We start from the raw sequence: 27402 nt of genomic DNA on the forward strand, positions 1-27402 counted from the left end.
GGGTATTGCTGGTGTTTAGCGCGTATGAGAGATGAATTTTTCTGCTCGCACTGAAACGTGAGTCATTGTGTAATTTGTCTAAATTGCTTCTCATATAGATTATAAGTTTGTTATATTTAAGTAGTATCTATATTTATAGGTACCTAATTGAAGTACCATAAATAAAACCATTTAAAAGAAATTAAATAGATATTTAGTTTTTTAATGTTGAATTATATTTTATAGTAACCGTTTTTTCTGGTATAACAAATAAATTATTTATCAAAGAGATTCAATAGATTTTTTTTAGTTTTCCATGATGTTTAGATCTCAGATTTTAGTTTCGTTTTTATGCAGTTATTATATAAGAAATAAAAATAATTACAACTCTCGATGCTTACGATTGTAATTTCTCAATGGGTAGAGATGGCTGTGTTTCGGTTTGAAGGGTGGTATATGGCGTGAATTTACTGGGTACAGAGGAATAAGAATGAGGTCCTCAGGAATGGCAACGCATGGGGGTATCATGGGCGAAACAGTATACTCTGTTATGTCCATGGTACTGCTCATGTCTATAGGCGACGGTTACCACTTTCCACCAGGTGGACCGTCAGCTTGTTTGTCATTCTAAGCAGCATAAAAAAAAGATATTTGTTGAATACTGTTGTGATAAACGTAACATGCCTTGTCCACACACTTGGTATTTCGCTGAGCATATTAGAATCAACTGTGGCGGAAAGTGAGCATACCGCCGCATTCGCTTACGTTCATTTGATTTGTAATTAGCTTTATGTTAAAGAGTTTATTTTATTTAACAAAATCGAGTCTAATGCTCGTAAAAACGAAACCCGAGGATTTGACAGTTTTATTGACTTTTTACGTGGCCCATGTCCTAATAGCGTTACGGGCGTACCAAAGAGTCCTTTAAATAGCGACCGTCGTAATTCAAGTCAGGATTTAAACCTTAGAAGAAAGTAAGTTTGCCGGGACAACAAAGAGAGAGCCATTCCCCTCAGAGTAATTTATACGTGACCGCGGAGTGGCGACTCGCTATCCTCCGGGGAATATCACTGTACAGTTTGGGACTTGCGTGTCTGTCCGACCTGACAGACACTACGAATTGACCCCGACATTGTTAAACTTGTTTTTTTAAGTGTATTTTTCTGTTTATTTTGAATGTGCGTTTATTCCTGTATACTGTAATGAATAGGTAATTTTATAATTAACTAGCTGATATAGTAAACATTGTTTTCCCCCACTTACTGTCTATTCTCATTGTCAAGATAAAAATTATCCTATCTGTCAATTTGGAGCAAACACCATATTAAATATATAATCGACACAATGCAACGACTAACTATGAGAATTGACCACATAGCGACAGAAACTTAAAGCTTAATAAAAAAAAAAAACTATGAGAATTGTTGATGATCCCAGGTTTACAAATGGTATGGAACCTTTAAATATTAGTAGAAATTCCTCACTCTGCATGTTTTACTGCTTATATAATGAACTTGTTTAACATGATGCCCATGGCCACTTTCTATCATCGTATAGCTAGCTACCAATAGAAAATTCATCCTCATATCTTAGAGTCTGAAATGTCGCGTACAGCCCGGTTTCAAAGCTGTTTCCTCCCACGAACGCTCAAATTATGGCATGGACAATGTTTTTCCAAAAGACTACAGCATGGGGTACTTAAAAAATGAAGTAAAGATATTTTTTCAGAGTCTTACTGACTCTGAAAAACTCACATAAACGCTCACATAATGCCCCTGGTATTGCAGCCGTTCGTAGGTTATGGAAACTGCTTACCATCAGATGAGCCGTATGCTCATTTACCACCTTAGTGGTTAAAATTAGTTAAGCGGTTTCATTAAATAAGGAATTACACTACCATTTTTGTTGTTTACGTTAGCATTTGTTTGCAATAACCATAAAGTGCAGACAGATATCGAAGTACCTGTACTACATATTGGCACAGTTGCAGTCGAATTTGTGGGTATGGTGGCACGAAGAGATTTTAAATAAACTATGCCATCGCACTGCTTGGTGTCAAATAATTGTATATTGTTTCATTCATTTCATCATCCTAGATTGGAGTTATACTTTTTCTCAAATGATATATAGCGCTTTAAACTGTATCTTTAATTTTTTTTTTGAAAGATGTAAATGGAACGTGTTAAACATTTTCAAAGAAAATCAAATGGAGGTCGACTTGAGAGGATATAATTATAAGCAATGAATTTACCTTATTACTAACCCCCCCCCCCCCCCATTACTCAATTTATGTTTTGAGTTATGCTTAGACACACTACATGAAACAAGTGCTAAACTATAAAAATAGCTAAAAATCCTTCAGGTATATTAAATCTATTTCAATTTTACTTTTCATATACCTATTCCTTTTACAATTATCATTGTTAATATTCTATGGCGTACATATTGGGCATTAAAAAGTAAAATAAAATGTTATCGTTAAATGTATTTAAAAATATTTATGGAAGCTATCACTAATAGGCTATAACATTTCATTAGATTGGCTATCGGAAACATTATTGGCCGCGCCACACCGAGCGAATAAGTTAATGAGATTTTCGCGTTAACCAGGAAAGGGATATCGTTAATACGAGTAGTAATTCACGGGGGAAAGAAACCTAGAACATACGTCACTTCTTATAATGTATCCTAAGAAATATTGCTTTATCATTCGATATGTTTTTTTTTATTTTTGGACCCATGAAGACCCTTATTGCCTATCACACTAATAGCCTATAGCATAATAATTGCCTATCAATTAGCATGCCGCTCTTTAAAGACTCAACTACTACTACATTTGCTAAGAATATTTAACTGATTTTAATAATTATAAACTGTATAAAACGAGTAATTTAATTATAAGACACTTGTTACTCAATATGAACACAGATAAAGTTAAATAAAGGCATATTCACATTCAAGGATCTATATACCTACATAAACGTAGTAGTTAAGAACACGAATTAACGTGAGCAGAGCTGTAGGATGCCGCTAGTTTATTAATATAATAATATTCAATAGAACCAAATAGGATAAGGTTAACATTTTTAATAAACCGACATATCGTTACCAACCTATTATTCTCTTCCTGATTTTTAGAATTTAATATTTAATCAACGACATCGGTTTTATCTGGGCTCTTATTTATATAATAACACACGATTTTTTATACTTTTACAAACATAGATATACCACCATATCTTTCCACTAGATACTATATAATCAGTAAACTTTTCTCAGAACCATAAAATAATTTCTGTCCATCTCACTTGTCCAAGTCCTCAATATAGATTAATAAATTATACCAGAGATTCTGAATGAATGGATAAAACAAAATGATTAAAAGTAAACATTATTTAAAGCACTTGTATAAATTACTGCACAATCAAAGGACAAATTAAAGTTTAATGACCGTAAGCATTACAAAAGAAAAGGAAATAATGGCAATTAGAGGAAATATAAAGCACATAAAGTAATGCGAGACGAAAGATAAAAATAAAATAAATTCAACTGAATCAACAATTGTTTATCCATTAACAAAAAAATAAAATGTAATAAGTTACTATATCGAATAAAATGGTAAATACATAGTTTTAAAGGACGCAAACTATATACAATGTTCTAGATCAAAGGGTGTCCAATTGAAACGACTCTCCATTTGAAAAAAAATACCAGTTCATATTCATCTGTAGTATAACTGAACACAAACACACAAGTGACTCAATGAGTGACTAGTTCCGATAAATCTCCGTAACGTGAACAGAGCCGTGCGTGCTAACGTGATACGTTTTAGAACAAATAGTTCCTATTTGCTTGCTGTCTGCCGTGTCCTGGCTTGCCGCTACCAACCACTATACAGATTCTTAATTTCATGGCCCGTTTGTTTTACTCCCCACGTGCTTTGCCTATCTACTGCTGTATTACTATGTATAAATGTAGTTACGTGAAACTTGTTTTCTATTGTTTATCTTCCCTGTAATTTTTCAACATGTAGAATAGGGGCGGGCCGGGAGGGATTGTTAGTAATGGGGACTAAGGACCCCATTACTAGCAATATACCCAACCAGATCAACCTGCAAGTGGTCCCCCAGATCAACCTAGTACCTGGAACCAAGAGGGATTCTGGAAATCATTACTCACTAGTGCCGGTGGTAGATACGATTCCACTGTCGTCCATTAAAAAATTATAATATGTATTAATAATAAGTAACATACGTTGTGTAGTTTTCTTATTATGACATGTATATGGAAGATAAGCATGTATGTATTTTATATGTTTATATATATATATATATATATATATATATATATATATATATATATATATATATATATATATATATATATATATATATATATATATATATATATATATGTATAATGTATATGTATTTAATATTTCTAGAGCAATAAAGAGTTAAATTAATAATTAACTAAGAAAATTATCTCGCGACTTCGCCCGCTTGTATCGACACATAAAGTACCTTATGTACTAAGTTAAGATATAACCTGTGTATCAAATTTAATTTAAATCCGTTTAGTAGTTTTGGCGTGAAATAATAACAAACATCCATCAATCCATCCAATTCAATCCATTCGTCCTTACACACTTCCACATTTATAATATTAATCGGATTTAAAACTAAATTAACAGGCTTGGTAGGGTGTCAAACACTTCACTACAAACATATTGAAAACACTGCATAGAATAGATAAAAAATACTGCCGTTCATTTGCGCCTACGAATGACATCTTAAAAAAAGTTTTTTTTTCATTTCTACAGTTTTCATGTAAGAGCTAGACTAGAGATATATACTAAACTGAAATCTTTTGCACAAAAATTATCAGTCGATACAAATATATTATAATTAACTTTTTAGGGTTCCCTTAAAAGGTAATTATATTTGTACAGTGTAGACAACCTCACAACTTTTTTTTCTAGTAAAAAAGATTATTTATTACCGCTACTAAACTGATATTATTGACACAGAGCAGCTTATGAAGCATTAGGTGCCTACTTGAAACGTTTTGAACGTAATAAAGTCCACCAATTTTCTCATTAATATTTACGTTATTATTTTTGTTATTACATCTTAGAATATTTAAAGATTATTTTTGGTTGTAGATAAGTAGTTAACAAATATTTTTTAATCACGTTGCAAGTATTCGTGGGCGACAGTTGCTACTTCCCATCAAGTGGGTCGTCAATTAATTGATTTTTTTATACAACTTAGAATGGCAAACAAGCTGACGGCCCACCTGATGGAAAGTGGTAACCGTCGCCTATAGACATGAGCAGTACCGTGGACATAACAGAGTATATTGTTTCGCCCATGATACCCCCCATGTGTTGCCATTCCTGAGGACTCAGGTGTTATTCCTCTCTACCCAGTGAATTCACGCCATATCCCACCCTTCAAACCAAAACACAGTTATGCAAACACAACTGCTTCATGGTTGAAACACGAATGGGACAGAGGTACCCAAGCAATCGACTTTTGTACAGTCTCCCTCGCTCCTTAAGAATAAAAAAAATTATAAATGCCTAATAAACACTAAGTACTTGAATATAAGAATGTTGTGTGAATATCTGTTGTAAATTCTATTATCACAATCCGAATTCAGTTCCTATTCATATTTTTAGGTATTATTTATTAGTGTATATATTAACTAATACTAAATTTAATACAATGTAGATATCAAAATTAAATATATCAATATTATATTCTTAGAATTTTTATAATACTAATAATTTTGTAAGTTTTGTAATAATAACTAATTGTAATTAGTTTTAATAGCTCTGATAATAATATTATTAGCTACAATCAATCTAGTTGTGGTAATAAATACCGAACTCAATAGACAACTCGCTTACAAAGCAATCGACTAATACTTACAAGAAATAAAAGGAATTGGTAAAAATAACAGCATTAACGACGTCAATAAATTGCATGACTCAATCGGATCCTACAGATTAGCTGTGATTACGATATATAGAGAAACATCCTATTTTCTCATCCCGGTTTTGGCACGCATCAACTTGATTTTACCTCCTTCCTCGATCCGTGGATAACTTCTCCCCGATGCGTCATATAAATAAATTGTTGCCAGTCTTTATTGCTCTCGGTTTACGGTAGCGTTTTTCCCGCCATGTTATCGTCTTTGGGAATTCTCTTTTCTTATATCCAAACCTATTGTGATTTCGCTCCTACCTGTGATTATCATAATGTCTATACTGCGAACGAACCGCTCGATTGAATACAATACAGCTGATTATTTTTACTCAGTTTTGTAAATTCTTTTGATCAAGTATCCCATTCTTTTCTAATCTTTATATTTACTTTATTATTTGTTATTGTGCATATTTCTTTTTTACATAAAGATTTTTTATTAGTACTATGTGATATTACTTCGAGTTACCTACTAAATACTACGAAAAAAGACGTTAAAGATTGGTCAAAACGCATGTGACCCAAAAAATTTTGAAATTAATGTTTATATTAGTAAATAACTAATAAATGCCATTGAACATAAACGTATGATAATAACACCATCCAACTCCAAAGTAAACAGAGCTTGTATTATTGATACAAAAAACTCACAAACATCTTGCACAAAAATAGAGCAAGGTTCTTCAAATTTTATGCATATATACACTTTAGTTAAACCCGCCAAAAGTAGAAACTTATTTTTAGCAGTGATCAGATAACGACTGAATTGATGACGATGATAATGCACTTTAATTGGCTACGTTTGAAAAGCTGTTAACAACAATTTTATAGTTTTTATCCGACCAATATTTATTTCTAGTTAATGAGAAGCTAGATGAAATTGCCAATTTGTTGTTACCTATATAATTATAGCCACTTCAAAAATTCGTGGAAAATAGTATCTGAGAAGTCTCGCTATTCTTCTTTGAAATATCAAGATAATATTAAAGCTGTTCTAATTAATAACAGCGATTAAAATATTAATTCCTATAATTATTTACAAAATTCCGTTCATTACGAGTTCTCAGGTATTCCAATTAGGCATTTATTCCAAATATTTAGGAGAGAAATTTGCGAGCAAATGCTGCCTGCTTATATGTACCTACCTACTATGATTTTGTTGAAATAATATTGAAAATTATCTTTAAATAGAATAAATAACATTATTTAATCTTAAAATAAATTTACTCATATAGTTAATGGTATCTATGAAAACATGGCAATATTAGTGTAACTATTTTAAAAAGTTAAATAATTAATACCTATTTCTATAAGTATTTATATGAATTTCAGTAATACAGAACTATGAAAAGTGTGTTAGATATTTATTTTAAATTATATTGATTTTCTTAAACATTTTGTCAAAATGTGTATCTTCATTTATTAATAGAAATCAGCATAAAAACTTTAAATATAACAAAATATTAAAATTGTTATTATACCAAATTTTGTAATGAATTATTATTGTAATGTATATAAAACACTAATTTATATTTTAATTGATTTTATAATTATTTATTATCATGATACTTAAATAAAAAGTAATGAAATTGTAAGAACACGTGGCCTGACTAACTTGTTTATTCGAATTCGGTCCTGTAGATATAAAAGATTGTTATTTGAGTGGGTAGGCACTTCTTGTCCAACCGTTGAACAGAGCGGAGCTCCCTGCCGTATATCATAGTAAACCACGTGGTCATTATATAAAATATATCACAATTATTGTTGATGGAAGTAAAGAAGCTATAGTTAAATAACTGTGAATAGATTAACAGAATATTTTATATATATATATATATATATATATATATATATATATATATATATATATATATATATATATATATTAAATATTCCCTTATTATATATATAACCTTTTTGAGAAGTGCATTGCAATCATTATTTGTTTTTTTTATTTTAGTTTTTTTTTTTTCTAGAATATCATCTGTTCGTTTAACTGGCATACATAAAAGCAATATCTACGCTAGTAAAATAAAACCTATGATATCATTCTCATATTTGTTAAATATCTAAAGTATTCCGAAACGGGCACCCTCTCCTCGTGAGAATTACGATGAATCTAAAACACGAGTAATTAAAAATTAACACAGAAAATTTTATGCAAACATGTTAAGAGGGTTTCGCATAGGAGAGGATGCAAATTAATTCTATTAGGACGAGCGTAGTATGCGCTTTGTAATTACGTAACACAGATATGGCGCGAGCGCGAGCAATCGTAGGGTTGTCAAAGCTTTCAGAACTTTGCTGTCTGCACGAGGATCTAAAAAGAATGTCATAAATCTGGAAAAGAAAGCATTTCCATTAATTCTTAGCTACCTTGACGAGGGTCGAAAGTTTAACGGATTATAACAAGTGGCGGCACTAACTGTCAGGAGCAGACCTGGCCGCGCCACGCCTCACAGCTTAATCGCCAAACTTTCCCCTACGATTGGAGTTTTTGCGGAATTGCGGCGGTTGTATGCCCGCGCCGTTAATTTATGCGGCACAGAGTGAATCGAGAGAGCTCCCGACTCGTTCTCTGTTCCTATTAGGTATTCAAGACATCGTTTAATCGACCTGCAGTTGTACTGCGGGAGATCAACCGCTTAAACAGTATTCAAAGGCATTGAAATGGCCTCGAAGAGTATGATTGGAAACAAACTCCCTAGGGACGTATCTGCATGAATGTAGGTACGAGATCCAATTCAAATTGAAATCTTCAAAAAAACACGCTAGAATTTAATACTTTGGAATTAAAAGTAAAGGAAATTTAATAATTATTTTTCAATTTAAATCATTATTTATTGGAAGTTGTCTTACTTCTTGCATTTATAGGGATACTAGTGATTGCTATTCAACACTTTTTTATTAGAATCCATACTTTTTTTTAATGAAGTGAATACCAGTAAATTAATAGCATAGCAGGACAGACTTCACTAATTATGTGTACGTTTCTGGAATACCATACAGGAATATCGATCCATGTAGTCTTAAAATTTTACAAAGTTAATCAATATACATCTTCATCAAGAATAATTTAAATTTACCAATTAAAAGAAGGACCCAGTCTGATTTAACTTCATCTTCAATTTCTGCATCACCAGATACTGAATTCACTGAATTTTGCTCATTTAAAGCTCAACCATGACATCTTAAAAGTTGTTTACGAGCAGCATGATCAATACAGCCATTCGGTCAGATAATCTTTCTTCACATGAATTCAATTTGTCAGTTGTCATGCCAATTAGTAAGGACTCTACCAATCGATTCTGTTAATTTATACTGTATAACATAAGTAGTTTTTTTTTTTTCTGTTTGAGCACACTAATCTCTCGCAGTAGAATGTGATTATTTTTTTTATATTTAATAAATTATTTCTTGAGGAAGGCTATATCATAGGCATCTGAATTCTTTATAATACTTTTATATACCTCAAAAAATGTGCTTATAGGCTATTGCCATATTAACATCAGAATACGACTATGAGTGAAGCAATGAGATACAGCCAGTAGTGTGCAAAATATAAAGTTCGTACAATCAGCTCAAGCATATTATTTTCTTTTTGATTATACTATTTTGCAAACTGTCTTAGTTTTATAGATTCAAAAATATTTTGACAGACCATCCTAATCCAACAATCAGCATCTGTGCATAAGTAGGTCGGATGAGTCACACATCAATTTTCTCAACTATATTTACAAGTTGGGAGCCAAATGACCCAACTCGAGAGGAGAAGATTGTAAATAATAAGAACTAACGGCCTCATTTAGTAATATATATTGCTATTAGTAGGTAATATTGCTAGTGCAATATACCTATGCCAGCCAAGTCGACTTCCATGCAATCTCCGCATGAAACCATCGAACTTCAACCTATTATCCTCTATTGATGGATTCCAATTTATATTAAAACAGATGAAGCAATATCTCTTAACTATTCCATTTTCATCCCTTAAGAACATCGCGTCGTCCACTATTACTTTATTGGCAAGACCGTTACTTTTTACTTTATTTTTTCCTTTATTACTTTATTATACTTAAGTAGTAAAAACTATTTAATACGTTTCATTTAATTATAACGAAATAGCATAGTATAAAGAATTACTTTTTGCGATAAGGCAGCCGATTGTTTTCTCAATATGAACATTTCTTTTAATTCTTTGTATCTATTTATACTCGTAATAAGTTTACTATTATAACCTTTTGGTGGACACAATAAAGAGTATTTATACACTTTTCTTTAGACTGTGTATGATACTAGTGGAAAAAATTAAGGGATCAAAATAAATCTACATATTGGCGATTTCTAAAATGGCTGCATCTTTGATAAAAATGGTCGTATTGTATAAAAAAAAAAGCAATTTGTAACTTGAAGTTTCTAATTATGGATTTTGTTAAAAAAATCCAAAGAACTCGCAACTTAACTACCTTATGGATTGGATAAGTTGTTCACTTAGCTTCAAAGTTTGTTTCTTTTATTATTGATATGAAATTAGAAACTTCAAGCTTCAAATTACATTTTTATTCCATTATTCAATATTCCGAAAATTTTGACTTTTTTGATCCCTTAATTTTTCCCGCATGTGTAGTATTTATTAATTAATGTTATTACATAATGTTTACTTTCACTCCCAATGTTAAATTAATATAATTATTTAAATAAAAATATTTTTAGTTATTTTTATTTAAAGTAAACTTAAATAAACATTTTTGAATAGTCGTTTTTTTTTTTCATAAGTCGATCTCCTAGTTCAGAAATTAATATTACAGATGTAATACTATAAAGATATAGTAAACGTCCAATCCATCTGGATTCTTTATAATACTTTTACAAAATCATTTTGTATAAGAACTTCTAATAATCTATTATTACTATATTTTATAATAACTATAAATTCCAAATTATTATTATATTTTTAAGATTATACTAAGTGACATCTAGTAGCAAATGTTAGAATCAGTGACAAACTATTCGGCTACTCCAAATTTTGCGTACAGTCTACTACACAGTTAATATATCTAAAAAAATAGATGGCAGCATATATGAGTATACTGCAACGCCATCTCTGTTACAATGTAAGCATTATTTCATGTTATGGTCCTAATGGTTGTAAAAGAGCCCAATAGGTAGCTATAGTAGAGCTGTATTCAAATATTAAGTAATTATATGTTTACATTTTTAATAAAGCATATAAGAAAAAAATACACTTCTTAGCAAAATTTTATTATTTGACAATTAGGATTAATATAAATATATCTTAATGATTTCACAGAATTAAAAGAAATATAATAAATAAAATTAATAGAAATGAAATAAGAAACTAAATATAACTTCAGTCAACTAATACCTATACGTTTTATCTTGAATTATATAGGTACAAAAAGGTCATTGGTTATCAAAATGAATCTTCGAGCCATTTTATTTATTTGTTCAGTTCAGAGGCAAACAGGAAAATAAGGAAATAACAGTGTCGAATTAATAAGCTTAATTAAGTTATTTTTTCGAAAATCTACAAAATGAAGTGTATTTTATTATTGACGTGTAGTTTGTTCTTTGTTCTAAATTGTGAACAGTCAAATGGAGGAATAGTGACTGAATTAATGGATCACGTAGGTAAAAAAGCAGAGAAAGTAACAAACAGTATTACTGGACTTACAGATTTATTGTTATTAAAAAAGAAAAGTAAGGATCAAGTTTCTACTTCAACCCATATACAAGAGACAAATTATGCTGAAGTTACGACAGAGAGAGTAAAAATCAATAATTATCATAATGACTCTAAAGAAAAAGAATACAATATTGATGTCAGATTTTCTTCTGATGACTCAGATAGTGATAATAAAATATATTTTCCCACTAAATAATAGTAATAAATTGCAAAATGTGAGTACCAGTGTAAACTAGAGGACGATTTATGGTAAAATTATTGTTAGGTATATATTTTTAAATAATTGTAGTTTTCGTATATTAACAATTTTCTACTAAAGGAAATTTATATCTATCATTTTAATGGACAAGTATGTTATGTAATTACTAAACCTATGAATAAGTAATAATAACATTTTTCAAAATGATCTAAAGTTGTTTTAATTTTAATTATTAAGCAGATAATATCAAGCTATACATCGCTATATTGAGTTAATCAATTTTCTATATTATTAAATAGTGTTTATTATACTTGCTTTATTATTAAACATGCAATTTTTTTTATATTTCAAAATTAAATATATAAGGGGTAACATCATTATATTTCCATTATCCTAATTATATAAAGAGTATATAGGTAATATAATACATATTTAGTTTATTGAGGTCCAAATAAATATATGAATGGTACTATAAGTATATTTCTTACATGTAAAGCTAAATTAACTAATATAGTATTTAATTATAACTAACAAAATTTTTGTAAATAGATTTTACTTTCGTAAATATTTACTTAACTATATTATTATAGAATTTTTTTTTATCAAATATTATATATTACACGTTGTCTAAATTTAAGTAAATGAATTGTCAATTTGTGAATATTTTGATATATTTTCAATAACTAGGTGGCGCTACTTGTTATTGAAAACTAAGTTGTATAAATGTAATTATGTAAAATACTTCAAAAATATATTATAGTGACTTAAAATAACAGTAAAATAGATCTTTTGACTTACTGCTTATTTTTTTATGAATGATAATGGAATAGTAACCGCGCATACACTATCAGTATACACTGGCGGGGCACCGGTTAAGGATGAAAACCAAAACAAGTGAATTGGCCTATAGTGATGAATTCACTAAGAATTAGCCACGATGGTTTCCAGGGAGAACCGCATTGAGGAACCGCTAGTCCCTCTATTACTGAAAACCCCTTTTTCCCCCCACTGTCTATGTTATTTGAGTATTTGAAAGTTTTCAACAAATGTAATATTCTATGTATTTATATTACCAAAATAGGTAGATTTATTTTTTGAGGATTAATGAAAATAATATGAGAATGTCTTCCTGTTAATTGATAATATATGTTATTGTTTTGTTAAGTATTTGTACCAGATATAAAAAGAAATTAAATACATACGAGTACATACCATTATATAATAATTCCTTCTTTGTGATTTATCGTAAAATTTTAAAAAAAGATCAGACATTTTACTACTAAATTACCTACTTACTTCCAAATAACTCTACTGAAAGTATTATCACAGTGAATTGATGTATGTTTAAGTCACCAGTCGCCTTTAGGGTAATACACGATTTCATATGCAAACAGTTACCTGCTCTGATAAATTACCCTATTTTTTAAGATTTGACGTGAATGATAGGGATTTCTGTTCTAACCCGGCTTACTCTTTCTACGTAAAAACTATATCTACATATATACAGTTATGTAATGTAAATTTCAAGTAGGTATACATTCCAAAATTACCAAACATTGTAGTATATTGTCGGAGGTTGATGGCTAAGGTTGTAGAACTACTGGTAATAGAAATAATAGTTAATCTTTGAGTATTGGCAGTCGCACCCATACTAATGGTAATCAATAATAATTCTAATCAACTAACCAAGGGGGAAAGGGATTGTTAGTAATAGAGACTGAGAATCCCAGGTCGACCTCCACGCGGTTCTCCCTGGAAACTATCATGGTTAATTCCTGATGAATTCATCACGATGGGCTTGTTTTCATTCTCATCTATCACCCTTTACTGGTGCTCCGCAAGCGTATACCGTTAGCGCAGCGCATACCATTTTCACCCATAAAAAAAGAAAAATCAACTAACCAGCGATACGGACGTCCGCAAAACACATCAGTTTTGTAAAATATTGTAGTAGCTATTAAGTGTCAACTAGCCTTCTAATATTATAGATCAAACTTTGTTTGATATCCATTACTCAATAATATTTTAACGGCTAGTCGGTATTAAATAAATTCCAATACATAAATAGACCACATTCTATAAAGGTTTACTTTTGTCCTAATAGACGCAGACACCGCCGCGAGATCTGACTTATTTCAGTGAAGTAGATATTTTACTGTTCTGTTGATGATATATAGAAAGAAGAAATTAATAAACGGATAATAAATAATTCGTAACCCTTGTGGCTTATTTCTGACAATGTTTCTGCCATGAATTTATAAAAATAAAAACAATTAATAAAGGTAATATATACATAGGTATGAGGAAGGCCTTTGTCCAGCAATGGACGGACAAAGGCTACAATGATGATGATGATGTACATAGGTAATAGGTGCGGGTAATTCGGTTAATTTTTTTTTTACAACACAGGGGGCAAACGAGCATGCGGCTCATCTGATAGTAAGTGACTACCGCCGCTCATGAACGTCCACAACACCAACGGCATTGCAGGTGTGCTATCGACCTTTTAAAAGGGAATATGCTCTTTTCTTGAAGGTTATGTTATCGTATTGGTTCGGAAATACTGCTAATGGAAGTTGATTCCAAAGAGTGGTTGTGCGTGAAAGAAAGTGCCTTGAAAAAGGCACGGTGGAGGACCGCCATTCGTCCAGATGGTTGGGATGAAATTTTAGTTTTTGGCGGGTTGTACGATGGTGAAAATCAGCAGCAGGTATCAATCCGAACAATTCCTCAGAGTACTCTCCACGATAAATTCAGTAGAAGATGCACAGAGATGCAACATCTCTACGCAGTTTCAATGGGTCGAGTCGGACAGTAAGGCGCCGATCGTCCACAATTCGAGCTGCCAGACTTTGAATATGGTCTAACGGAAGGAGTTGGTAATGTGGCGCTCCTGCCCACAGGTGAGAACAGTATTCCATATGTGGCCTCACTTGATCTTTATACAGTTTCAGGCGGTGTTTCGGCGTGAAATACCGTCTCACCCTATTGAGCACCCCCAACTTTTTGGAAGCTATCTTAGCTTTTTCTTCCAGATGACCGCAAAACTGGACGTCGCTAGATATATCGACGCCAAAAATCCCCAGACTCAACTTATTATCTAGGGAAGCGCCCTGAAAGTAAAGATATACGACAAACGGCATCTTTTTTGCGGTGAACGCTATTATTAATTACTCAAATTTTTTATATAAGGTAACTACAAATGTTAGTGTATGCTACTAACTCTGTATTTTCAAATTACCCGAATGCGCTCTATTTATTTGTTTTCAAAATTGATATAATAATTATTCACAAATTTCTTATATACTATTCTGAATTTTAAATGTAGTAAATAATTAAAAAGTTATTAATTAGTTTTCGACATAAAGATAACAGACTATAAATTAGCTATACCTGTTTGTCTTGTATTTCACACAGTTTAGACTCATCAACTCTCGCGTTATCGTGGATATCAGTGTTGTTCACAATGACAGGATTAGATAAATTTCCTATAAAAACTTAATTTACAAACCAAATAACTGTTAATTATATAGTTAAACTAATTAGTTGGTTAAACTAGATTTGCAAAGTTAATGGAAAAATAGCAGATTTTAAGTGATTTAAAAGAGGAAGATTTCAATTCATGTCTTTTTTATGTGTATTTGTAACTTTCATTGATTATTCCTTATATACTTAGTTAATACGACAGTTTGCTTAATGGTCATCTAATTTGTAACTTTACAAAGAATTCCAAACCATAACCATTTTGAAAATTATTGAGTACTAGTTTTTATACACGACTTTGACCGCATGATCAGCTCTGTTCGCTGACCGGGACAAAAAGTACTCGTAGTTTTCTCCATTTCATGTAGTACGTATATAGTGAATTTCATAGTAGTTACTTAAGCCATAAAGATGCAAAGAGGTAAAAAATAAAAAAAAAAACAAACTCACTCTCATATTTATAATATTGATAAAAATAATGTGCCAGAACTGATTTAAATCTCGAAAGACTCGTAATAATAAACTTCTGTGATTTCGTTTTGACTGCGACGTTGGCGAGTGTAAAACTGAACAATAATAATAGGTAGGTATATTTCTTTTAATTATAAAGTTAATTAATTTAAAAATTAAACAATAAATTTCTAAGTACTAACAAAGTCGAAAGATTTATAATTACAAACTACATATGCTGTAGAAAATATACATGTGCGTCTAACGTTCATCGCTTATAGAAACTTATAGAAACAATCGTTAATCGCACGGGTCTCATCACGGTCCTAATGTTTTGATACGCTCCAATTATGGGTTTACACATCTGCCTTAAAAAGGCTTACCTACTCCAGTGCATATCTGGCCGTAACATCAAGTGGAACATGACGTACGAACACAACCCCCTCGTGGGTGCGGGACTGCGGGCGAACCGTTAAAATGAATAATAGCACCGTCCGATCAGGGCTCGGCAACATATATTCCATGTTTAATTTACAAAAAATGTAATAATATTGTTAATAAAAATAAAGGTTACAATAAATATAAGCCGAATAATATACTGTGTTAGTACTATTATCATACTCTAATCTAATTAAATAACAAATTTTTTTGTGATTTATTAATATATATAGATGTTTTACCTGAATAATTGTTATATATTTTTGTATAATGTAACTGTATTGTATTATTATTATCTATATCATATTATTATTATTATCTTTAATTAATGGTTTATATAATTAATAATTTCTATACCTTATGATGATTAAACATAACGCACTACATTTCTACAACATCAAACTTATAACTACACCTATGTTTATGCAAATATATAATTGATTGGTTAGTTTTAAATTATAAAATTTAACTATAAAAACTACGTCTGTTTGAAGTAATGTTAAATCATAAAACAATCGTAAATGTAACAATATTTCAAAATACATTATCACCGCCAAGTCCACATGCATGATTACACAACTATACACAACATGAGGAGACGAAATGAAATATTAAAAAAGTACTATTTATTTTTTTATTATTAGAATATATCTCCATAGAATGTTAAACAAGCTAGCAGCTCATCTGACCAAAAGTGACAATTATCCCCAAAATATATCATCACTAAGTACACAAGTGATGCCTATGATACCCCTTATGTGTTGCTATTTCTAAAGAATCTGATATTTTATTGCTACATCTAAATCTACAATCTGATACATTACCACATTTAGTACAGCTACTTCACATCAAAAACATAAATGGCAAAGACGTACCCAAGCAGTTGACTTTTGTACAAAGTTTCCCTCATAAGATAAATGAAGAAGAATTATTACTTCAATCTTCTGAATGAGGAAGAATGATGTAAGAGATATGTATGTTTACTGTTTCATCTACTTTCATAACTTGTTTCACGTACACACGCGACATTTTTGCCTCCTCTTTGAGATAGCACACCGTTTATCCTTACTAATATTAGGTATTATTGTAAAAGTGACTTGTTTGTTTGTTACCTCTTAGCGCTTTAATGGTTTAACGGTTAATGAAGGACATAGATTACTTTTAACCTCGGTCAGTAACCATGTCCCGATCACGCGGACGAAGTCTTGGATAAAAGCTATTTGTATTATAATTAATATTTGTAATAAAATTAAATTTCTGTAAACTGTTGTCATTCCCTCACTTTACATTCAAATGTACTTATTAAAATCTTTATAAAAATACAAAAAAGGCGTGATTATCATTTAATTTCATAGTTAGGAAACGCTTATTGATTCTGAGTGGAAAGGCGCGTGCACCGAGCACCTGCTTCCGTCACTGATAGGGTTAAATCAATATTTGGATTAATGTATTCAAATCTTATTTATTAGCATTCACTAGAGTGTAACATTCTTATGAATCTGGTTTCATGATGACGTAAAACAAATAGACAAAACAATCGTAAATTTTAAAATTTAATGATTTCTTAGCTATTTTCCATATTTATTGCGAAAGTAAAATTAACTTTTCTGCTCTTATGTTTTATAGTATAGATAATAAAATAAATAATATATTTTTTTTAATTAATTCATATAAAACACATATTTTTTAATTATTTGTTTTATTTACATCGACGTCATCACAATATCTACTTAAAAAGGAAACATTTGTATTTATTCAAAGTCTCACGGATAACAATCAAACATCAATACAAAGCAAAGATCAAAAAGAATCGTATAAAAAAAAGAAACGAGAAATATACTTTTATCTTAGATTGATTGGTTCAGTCTGACCCTTTACCGAATACAGTTTTTATACACTTTCACAAAAAACTAAATGTATCAGTGTTTATTTGTGACAATTTGCTTTGTCGGTTTGTGCTGATTTACATTTGAAAGGAGTTTTTTTGTGCTGCGATGCAACCTGTAACGACACGGTGAATGACACAGGTAGAACGAAAATAATGTTAACCTGTCACGAACACAATGATTTGATCCATGAAATAAATAAAGATTTTTTTAATAAGGAAGAAGTATTAATGTAATTGAGAATTATATTAATACTAAAAAAAAATCATCTAAACACTGCAATATGTAAAACTGGCGAAAATATCTCGAAACTCTTCTAAAAATTAAGCTAAAAATAAGTGACCTGAAATCAATAGAAAGCAATTAACGTCTAAAGTATTGCAGATTTTCATTATATGTATGATTTGTGTGCATCATTTAAATTATTGTTTGGTGATAAACAATAATTTAAATTATTGTTTATCACCAATTTTCATTAATATTTTAGATCTGCTTGATAAAATATAAAGTATTGATAAAATATAGATTTAGTAGCCTTTCCAAATATTACTAATAATTAGGAATTTAGATTAGAAATAATTATATAAATTATTTTTTTCTAGCCATCGTGTATGTTGACAAGTGATACACATTTCATAACATATTTCTATCACTTTATAATAATAATTAAATATAATTACTTTATGTATATACTCGTATGTATAGGTGTACATATATACTTGCATAACATTAAACATAAAAACAATAGTAAAAACATTGCAACAACAACGTAGCCATAATTTATTAATTCACAATTATCAAGAAGTTTCAATCGCGATCAGAATACATCGCGCTGCCATCCATCCCGCTCCCGGTGCATAGGTCCGGACTCCGGGCCTCCGGGATAAAGATATAATCATCGATCAATCGCCGCTCGTCAATGGGAAACGCGACCGCACACCGTACCCTGAAAATCGCATGAGAAAGGTCACGTCCACGCTGATTTATACATCTTAATCCATCCATCCAGTCAGCAATATAAAAATAATGACTATTTTGCAATCTTTATATATTATACAACATATTATTGTTTGATTTTTTTAAGTTAAATATAAAAAGGATCAAAATTTAAGTTGCAGCAATATAATGACAGATCCATAAATTAAATTGTATTTTAAATATTATTAATATAAACATAGTTTAATTATATAGACACAGTTTCTATCAACCTCGATCGTTCTTCCTATAAACAATAATTCTAAAATTTATCTAATTAAAAATGTTATACGGTTTACATTTTATTTGAGATTTGTGAATTAGGTTATTCGTTTTAATACCTTGTGTATATATTTGTATTTTAAAAATCCGATTTAGGTTTTAGAGAAATATAAAACAATGTTTGCAATTTCCACAATAACCTTAACTTTTGCCATGCTATAATGTTTATTTCTGAACCTTGCCTTCGTAGTTATAAACATAGTTGTAAACACGTCACTTTGCATAATTGAAGTCCCTTGTTCGATTTTAAAACAGGCCAATGCAGGAAACGAACTTTTTTAAATTCTTTCGAGTCTGGTTACTCTGAGTTTTACCGTAAAAATATTTTGTGATTGTTTTCTCATAATATTTAATAGACAATTTACTTTGATGATCAGTGTGATAATGTAGCACAAAATTTTAAATAATTGTTAATTTTTTTAACATTAACATGTCAAGTAACATTTTATTCTGTAGAAATTACAAATATAGAGAAATAATAAACTATACAATAATTAATAGAATTTATATTGTTATGAAATATTTATGAGTGTAGTATGTTAAATAAATAAATTACAAAAATTGGTAGAACTATTGGTATAGGGTTATATGCGAACAAATGTTTAAATTATAAATTAAAAAGCAATTTTAAAACACTAGGTAACCATGTTAACTACAAAATACTTATAAACAAGACAAACAAACATGCATACTTAGACTCAAGTCGAGCATGCAAAAGCGCATAATTGCAGTATTGCAAATAAATCAACGTTGCTCTCTATCTCGCTGGGAAATAATATATGAGGTAGCATCGATCGAGCATGATGTTGGCAATCGGATTACATCAGCTAATCCCAACCTGCGGTCCGTTGGCTGATTGTGAATTGTCATAACTTCACAATACGAGTATCACTACACTAAGTAGTCTTTTCCAAAAAAAAATGTATTAATCTTTTTAATGGTTTAATAATATTAATTTGTCAGGTGATCAAAGCCTTGGTTTGGTTCGATTGTTACCTATTGATTACATCATATAAAATTATCTCTGCCCTCTACCTATCCTTTACAATTTTTTTTGATAGTAGATAAATACCTACCTAAATGTGACTGACTGACTGACATAGGTACGTATAATGCACTAGTCAAACTGCTTAATGATAGAGCCGAAATTTGATCCAATTAGTTATTTTAAAGTAGTTAGCCAGCATTTACTAAGAAATTATCATCTACTTGATTGAATAACAAGTTAACGGGGAAAAATTTGATTGGTAGTTTGATAACACTTCTTATTAATCATCACAGCAAAGTGCGAGCAAAGTTGAAAGTTCTTTTAATTCTCTACTCGATTTAGATGATTGATTATGACTTGATAATCAATTTAAGATTTTCTATAAATCTTTAGTGCTGGTAAACTTTAATAAAAAAATTAATTAGTTAAATAAATCCTCTTCGTTGGATATGTATACCTACTCTCGGAAAAATAAATTCGTTCGTCTTAAGCTCACTATAACACCATATTGTAAATTATTCTATGCACATATTTCTTCTCTTATTATTTTTACATTTCTCCATTGCATCTCCATCCATAGTGTTGTTGTGTCTTTATCTGTTATTCTATTTTTATAAAACAAGTAGCTTTTATCTGTATCTATTTTATGTGTATCTCAAATATTACGTGTATACTTAATTTCAGGTCGATTGGCTGAGACGTTAAGACGCCAAAATAAAACAAACATACCGATATTTGTACCGTTGTTACTGACCGCAGTAACCAAAGGTCAGTACCTTCACATTTATAATATTAGTAAAGATAGTTGAAAATAATTACGATCCACTTAACACAATGACACTTACGACCTACTGGGGGAAAAACTTGAACACAGCTAACATCTACTATTATACAGTTATAATGAAAGCTTACGAGGCTACCGTTTTACGCAATGACTCCTACAATGAACAGCAATCAACTGTATTAACATATGTTATAATCCAGCCACAATAAATTTCATATAGTTAATTTACAACATTTATGTCTGATTGTTAATTTATTGACTGAACTCGATTTAGCATCCTGAATGAAACTATTATAATACGAATAACTGCATTTTACAATAAGGAACTGATTATTTATTATTCTTATATCTGTTCCTGAGATCAGATGATTCCATATATCATAACATACAACATGTTACACCTACTTATTGTAAAGTGTTTATATTTTCCCTAGTGTTTAAACGGTTATGTTTATTTTCTTATTGCATGAACGGCCGGTTGCCATGTCAACTTTCATATTATTTCTTTGGTAAATTTCTATTTACAGAAATAAATAAATATATACAGACAATACACTGTTTGACAGGAATTCAATATACAAAACTCTATATCCTTTACGAGTCCCTAGTAGTAGTAGTAGTATATATATATATATATATACACTCAACTTTAAGTCTAATTACTTAGGTACTATATAAATTTAATAACGCATAATATTTTGAATAAATATTGTAATAGGTACTAACTCTACTTCCTCGATAAAGGTATCGTAATCCATAAATGACTGTAATGAAATGAGCAAATAATGAATATTATATTCTCACTGTGCTATCTGGTAACCAGGCGTGGTGTAAGGAAGTTATATGGCAATAAAAGTGTAATAAGGTATAAGTCGCGCAGGCGCGAAGTGATCGGCCCGCTCGTAAATCTAGACAGGCGCCCACGCCGCGCATTTCAGGAGCCACTGCCATCCAACTACTATACATTTCTTTATCATCAACAATATTCCGCAATATTGTGTGCGAAATAATTCTGTCTAACTATAAAAGCTAGTGTTACATTACATTGATTCAAGGTGCCCTTTCATCATTACATATCTACTTACCCTTTTCCATTCATGCCAGCTTGCTGGTAAGTGTCATCCTACCTTTTGCGTGTTCGAGTCCTATGACGAACATGGAACCTTCACTCGAATATCGTTCTAACCTAACCATTACGGTTCATCTTTGTAATAAGGCCTACCTATCTCTAGTTCTGGCGTTTTATTTATTCTACAATGTCTCTGTCTTTTTGTCATTTCTTTTTCAATGCATTAGAATATTCCGAACAATAATTTCTCCGTGGTTCTCTAAGTAACGCGGTAGATACATAATTGTCTACAAAGATAATACAAGATTATACCTAAACCGGCATAGAGTAGGCCACTCCTTTCTTTTCCGTGGAGGTCGTAAGAGGCAACTTAGGGAACTTAATGATAGAGCGATAGCAGCGTCTCTCTTAATACATCACTCAAAACCAAACTGTGGTTGCCAATCCGCCTGGCAAGCGTGACCACTGGCAATACCCCCCTTACGGGGAAGGCTTATGATCAGCAGTAGAGAGTTAACGGCTGATACGATGATATCTAAACATAATTTAAAATGTACAAATGCAACATAAGTTTGTCAAACATAATTTGACGTTTGATATGAAAACTATGTACTTAAATATAATAATATAATGACACTAAAATTATAATATTTTAGTTATAATGATGTTATACGTAATAATTATATCATTAATAAAACTTAATTATTGAAAATAAGTATATTTTACATCTTCATCTTTATTTCCAAAAATACCTACCGTGTAAAAAAATGAACTTACCCTACCACGCTATTATAATTATGTAATATTTAATAATGCGTATCTTACAATAACAAAAAATCGAAAGTTTCGCTGCTGTTCAACGACGGTAAAAGTTTTGTAAAAAAAATAAATTTAATGTTTGATTCAATCCTGTAATTACTGCATGAATACCAACTATTAGAAATCACGAGTCAGGAACACACCTGTTACACGCATAAGCCTGGATTTTTTGTAGCCGATCCTTTCACGAATTTACATATATCCTGACTCTTTGTTGAAGCTAACGAGGGTTATTATTTCGACCACAAAATGTAGATTTAACCGCTTCTGATTGACAAAGGTACCATCCAATATAATAAAACATCAAGTGAAACAAGTTTACTGAACGTTCTCTTAGTATTTTCACCTTGTTAGCGATTGTTAACATCTAATTTTATACTTATTCGCACTTACCAGTACACGCCAAAAAAACAGTGTATTGTGCTGAAATTAGTCTAATTTTTAACCTTTAGTGTGAAACCACCACAGGTTTTGGGGCGAAGAAATTACAATTACGACTTATGTTTTAATGCGTACACAAGTAAGTATGAACGTTCACAGTGTAAAATTAAGAATACCTAAGTATTATTTAAAAATGTTCTGTTACATTTAATAATAATTCATTTTACTGTAATTTTTTTTTATTGTAATTGACGAATATCAGGAGTGTGTGTGAAGAATGTCAGGAGTTTTCTTCTCTAGAAATCTGCCGATTTTAGAATAAGGGCATATGGGTATGCGACCCCGATCTCCTGAGCCGCTGTAGTGTCCCAGTCCTTTCCGAATAGCAGTATCCCCTCCCCCTTCCTTTTCCACATAATTCCCTTATTCCTCCCATTTACCAATTTCTTATACGCGTTTCCAACGTTCCTTTTCTTTTTCCTCAGTCCTTTCCATACCGTAAACCATAAACAAATGTATTATGGAAAAACATATTGTGTTTATAATATGGAACAACATATTACGCCGACCCCAAATAATAATTAGGATAAGGATAGAAAGATGATGATGATGATGTAATTGACGAATATGCAATTATTTACAACAAGCAATGTAGCTAAGTAACTAGTTACCGTATATAAATTTAAGATTGTTAACAAATTTACGGAGTTGTTTTTCTAAGATTAGCCACCAATTTCTCTCCGTTTTCACACTCTATTTTTTTTTGTATGTTTGAATGACAAATAATAAGCTTATTTACGCTTACCAACAGGTGGGCCGTATGCTTGTTTGCTACCTCAGTGGTATAAAAAAAAGCTGATACTCCACCTGTTGAGCAATAGTAACCATCGCCTACAGACATAAATAATACCATAAACATCACTAAATGCACTGCAATGTCCATTGACCAAATAGAAAATAATTCCTGAAAGTCAATTATAAAATAGAATGAAAAATAAAAATAATAATTTTTGAAAATTATCATCATTACATTTTTTATTTAACTTTTATTGACAAATCATTCTCTTAAAATAAATAAAAGGATACACCTATATAAGTAATAAATTAATGTAACAAAGTCATTATAATTATGTTGTACACTATTATAGCTGTCATTACGTTGATCTGAAATTACCTAATTAACTATCACGACGTAAGAGATGGGCGAAGAAAATGATGGCTCTCCTATCGAATTCCTTAGTCATCCTTTATTAAGGTAATGAAATGGATTTATAACATCCAAAGCGATTTTATGTCAAAGTGCAGTTCATTGCCACACGACAATGTCGGGGAGACAATGTAATTTTATGCTTAAATGAATCTCACCTGAAGTGGAACTCGTTCGGAAAATTTTGAATAGCGATTTTGGTGTTTCTCTGTCTCACACCTTTGTCTATAACTCGAATTGCAGTTATGCTTTATATAACAACAGGAGCGTAACAGCTTTCCACTGTTATCTACTCATTTGAATGAAAAAAGAAACCGTCTTGAACATGTTTTGTAATAACTTGCGAATCCTTTACTTTCAAATGTGACAGATTCTTTCATTTTATGGGTGGTATCTTCATCAAATAAACATTTTCTTCTATAAATATTTAAAAACTAATTTAGCTGACAGTGATTATTATAAATGATATGTCATTAATTATTTTATGTTTGACAGACTATATAAATACGTCACCGTATAGCCAAATAGCTTAATTTAAAATTATACTATATAAATAAAAAAATAAATAAAATATCTCGACCACTTAATTAGCAGATTGTCAATAGATAGAAAACACGATAAATTAGAGAATAATTTGTTATCTAAAGAAGTTGTTTACTTTATTTTTCAGTTTCCCATTAAATAGCAAGATCAGCGGAGAGCACAAGCGAACGAACAGTATATGAAGGGAAGCAGACAAAAACACAATAAAGTGTTTATGTTCTCTATAAAATCTCCTCAAGCCGAGAACTCATATTTTATGTGAAGCCGCTGAACCCAATTACACATGAATGGTTCGTCATGATCAGAGATTTTTTGGGGCCCAATAAAAACTTACTGCAAGATTTATATCCATGCTAGGAGGCAAGCGTCTGTATTCTAATTGATCTTATTAGTGTTGCAACTTGTTATTAAATTACGAAGTAAATGAGAATTTACTGAACATTCTTTTTTTAATTAACCTAGTTGCAAGTTTATAATTTGACAAATATATTTGAGTACTTTTAAGTAGCACTAGTAAATTAACGATATAATAAGTAAAGTTTATTAAACGAAAATTGTATAATATATCTATGACCGTACGAGTGTAATTATTACATTATTTGCCTTTAACGTTTACGCAGACGTTTTTTACTTATTATCGTAAAGAATAGTGCGTATATTCATTTAAGTGCACAATATAAATATTTTTAATATACTAAAACTATCACAGAACAATTTAATGTTCAAATACAGCGACATATAATTTATTTTTATTTCAGGCATTAAGTGATTAAAATAATTAATTAAATAATTAGTATTCGACCCTGAATAAATAAAGGAACATATAAATGCTATTCGCAGTAGATAAGGTTCACGTCGTGTTAAGGTAATGCTTGTGCTGGATCGCGAGAATTTAATCGAACTCTGCGCTTGTCAATCAATAAATCCGAGAGAAGAGAAACACTTTGTGGTTGAAGCTATCTTAACATGGATATGTTTATTTATCATTTTTTTTTTATTAAAATGTTCTAATTTTATTATTTGGCAATTTGCTTATGGTCTCTTTTTCACTTTTTATTATTTAGTTACGTGACAAAAGAGTTACATTTTTAGGTGTAATCCCAGCATAAAATCGACCACCTTTTCCGTGGATGTCGTAAGAGGCGACTAATAAAACTTAATGATCAAGGAATGGGCAGCAGCGTCTCTTTTAAAATATCATTAAAGCTCAATGAACTTGCCAATACGCCTGCCAAGCATAGCAACTATTGGCATAACGCCCAAGAGGGAGGCCTATATTCAGCGGTGGACAGTCTACAGCGGATGTGAATTTAAATGAATGAATACTAAAAAAAGCTCAATGGAACCTTTACAGTGCAGCTTTATTTGTCTTCGATATAAAATTTGTAATCTTACATATTGTTTCGACACATATTACGTGAAGCAGTTGTGTTTGCATGGCTGTGTTTCAAAACAAGTGTCATATATAAGGGCTTCATTTGTGTATTTTAAATCTAAATTATTAATTTTAACTATAGTTTTGACTTATGATCATGAAAAAAAATGGAAAACACTCTCTTATCTCAGGGAATGAAAAATCTTAAATAGTTACATTTATAAAGGTATGTATAAACATGGATTTTTTTCTCAAACATGTATGAAAAATAGACATTGTTATAAAGATCAAAATTTATATAATAAAAAAAAGCCAAAAAAACATTGACATCAAAACTGAAAAATAAAAAAAATGCTAGCTACTATATGTTACATACCTACCTAAAATTTTCTAAATAATGTATCTGACTTGTATAAATGGATTATTTGAACCTTATAGCATAGATAAATAAACCTATTCGTAAATATTTTATAAGGGTTGTGTTTATAGATTTTATTTAATGTAGATAATTATTTTCACCTATATCCTCATATCTATCAACGTCCGATAAATGTTACCACGGACCCGTGATAAAAGTGACCAAGTTAATAATTTATTGGGCATACCAAGCAGAACTTCGTAAAAATAAACATGAATGGCTGCCTTATTGGGGCTTGATTTAATACGGTCAATAAAACAGTAACAAACCTTATATAAATTACTAAACAAATAAATAACATCAGTGGTCATCAAACTTTATCATGACTGCGCTCGAGAGCATCAAAATTTTACACAGCTTATCTTATCTGAAAGATAGTATACATAGTAGAAATATTATACTACTCGTACAAAAGCACCTTCGTTTTCC

General features: G+C 30.7%; 1 long non-coding RNA gene across 2 annotated transcripts; it reads left to right on the forward strand.

Annotated features, from left to right (window-relative positions):
- Positions 1-25619, forward strand: LOC128200905 (uncharacterized). 2 transcript variants are annotated; one of them, XR_008252955.1, is made up of 3 exons: positions 1-57; positions 21062-21145; positions 25308-25619. It is a non-coding gene; the product is annotated as an uncharacterized LOC128200905 (long non-coding RNA). The 2 variants fall into 2 exon arrangements; XR_008252954.1 differs by lacking the exon at positions 1-57 and adding an exon at positions 11001-14778.
- Positions 25620-27402: the final 1783 nt, after the last annotated feature.

The sequence above is a fragment of the Galleria mellonella genome, unplaced genomic scaffold (assembly GCF_026898425.1).
Source record: "Galleria mellonella isolate WM207_F2 unplaced genomic scaffold, CSIRO_AGI_GalMel_v1 utg310, whole genome shotgun sequence".
Lineage (NCBI taxonomy): Eukaryota > Metazoa > Arthropoda > Insecta > Lepidoptera > Pyralidae > Galleria > Galleria mellonella.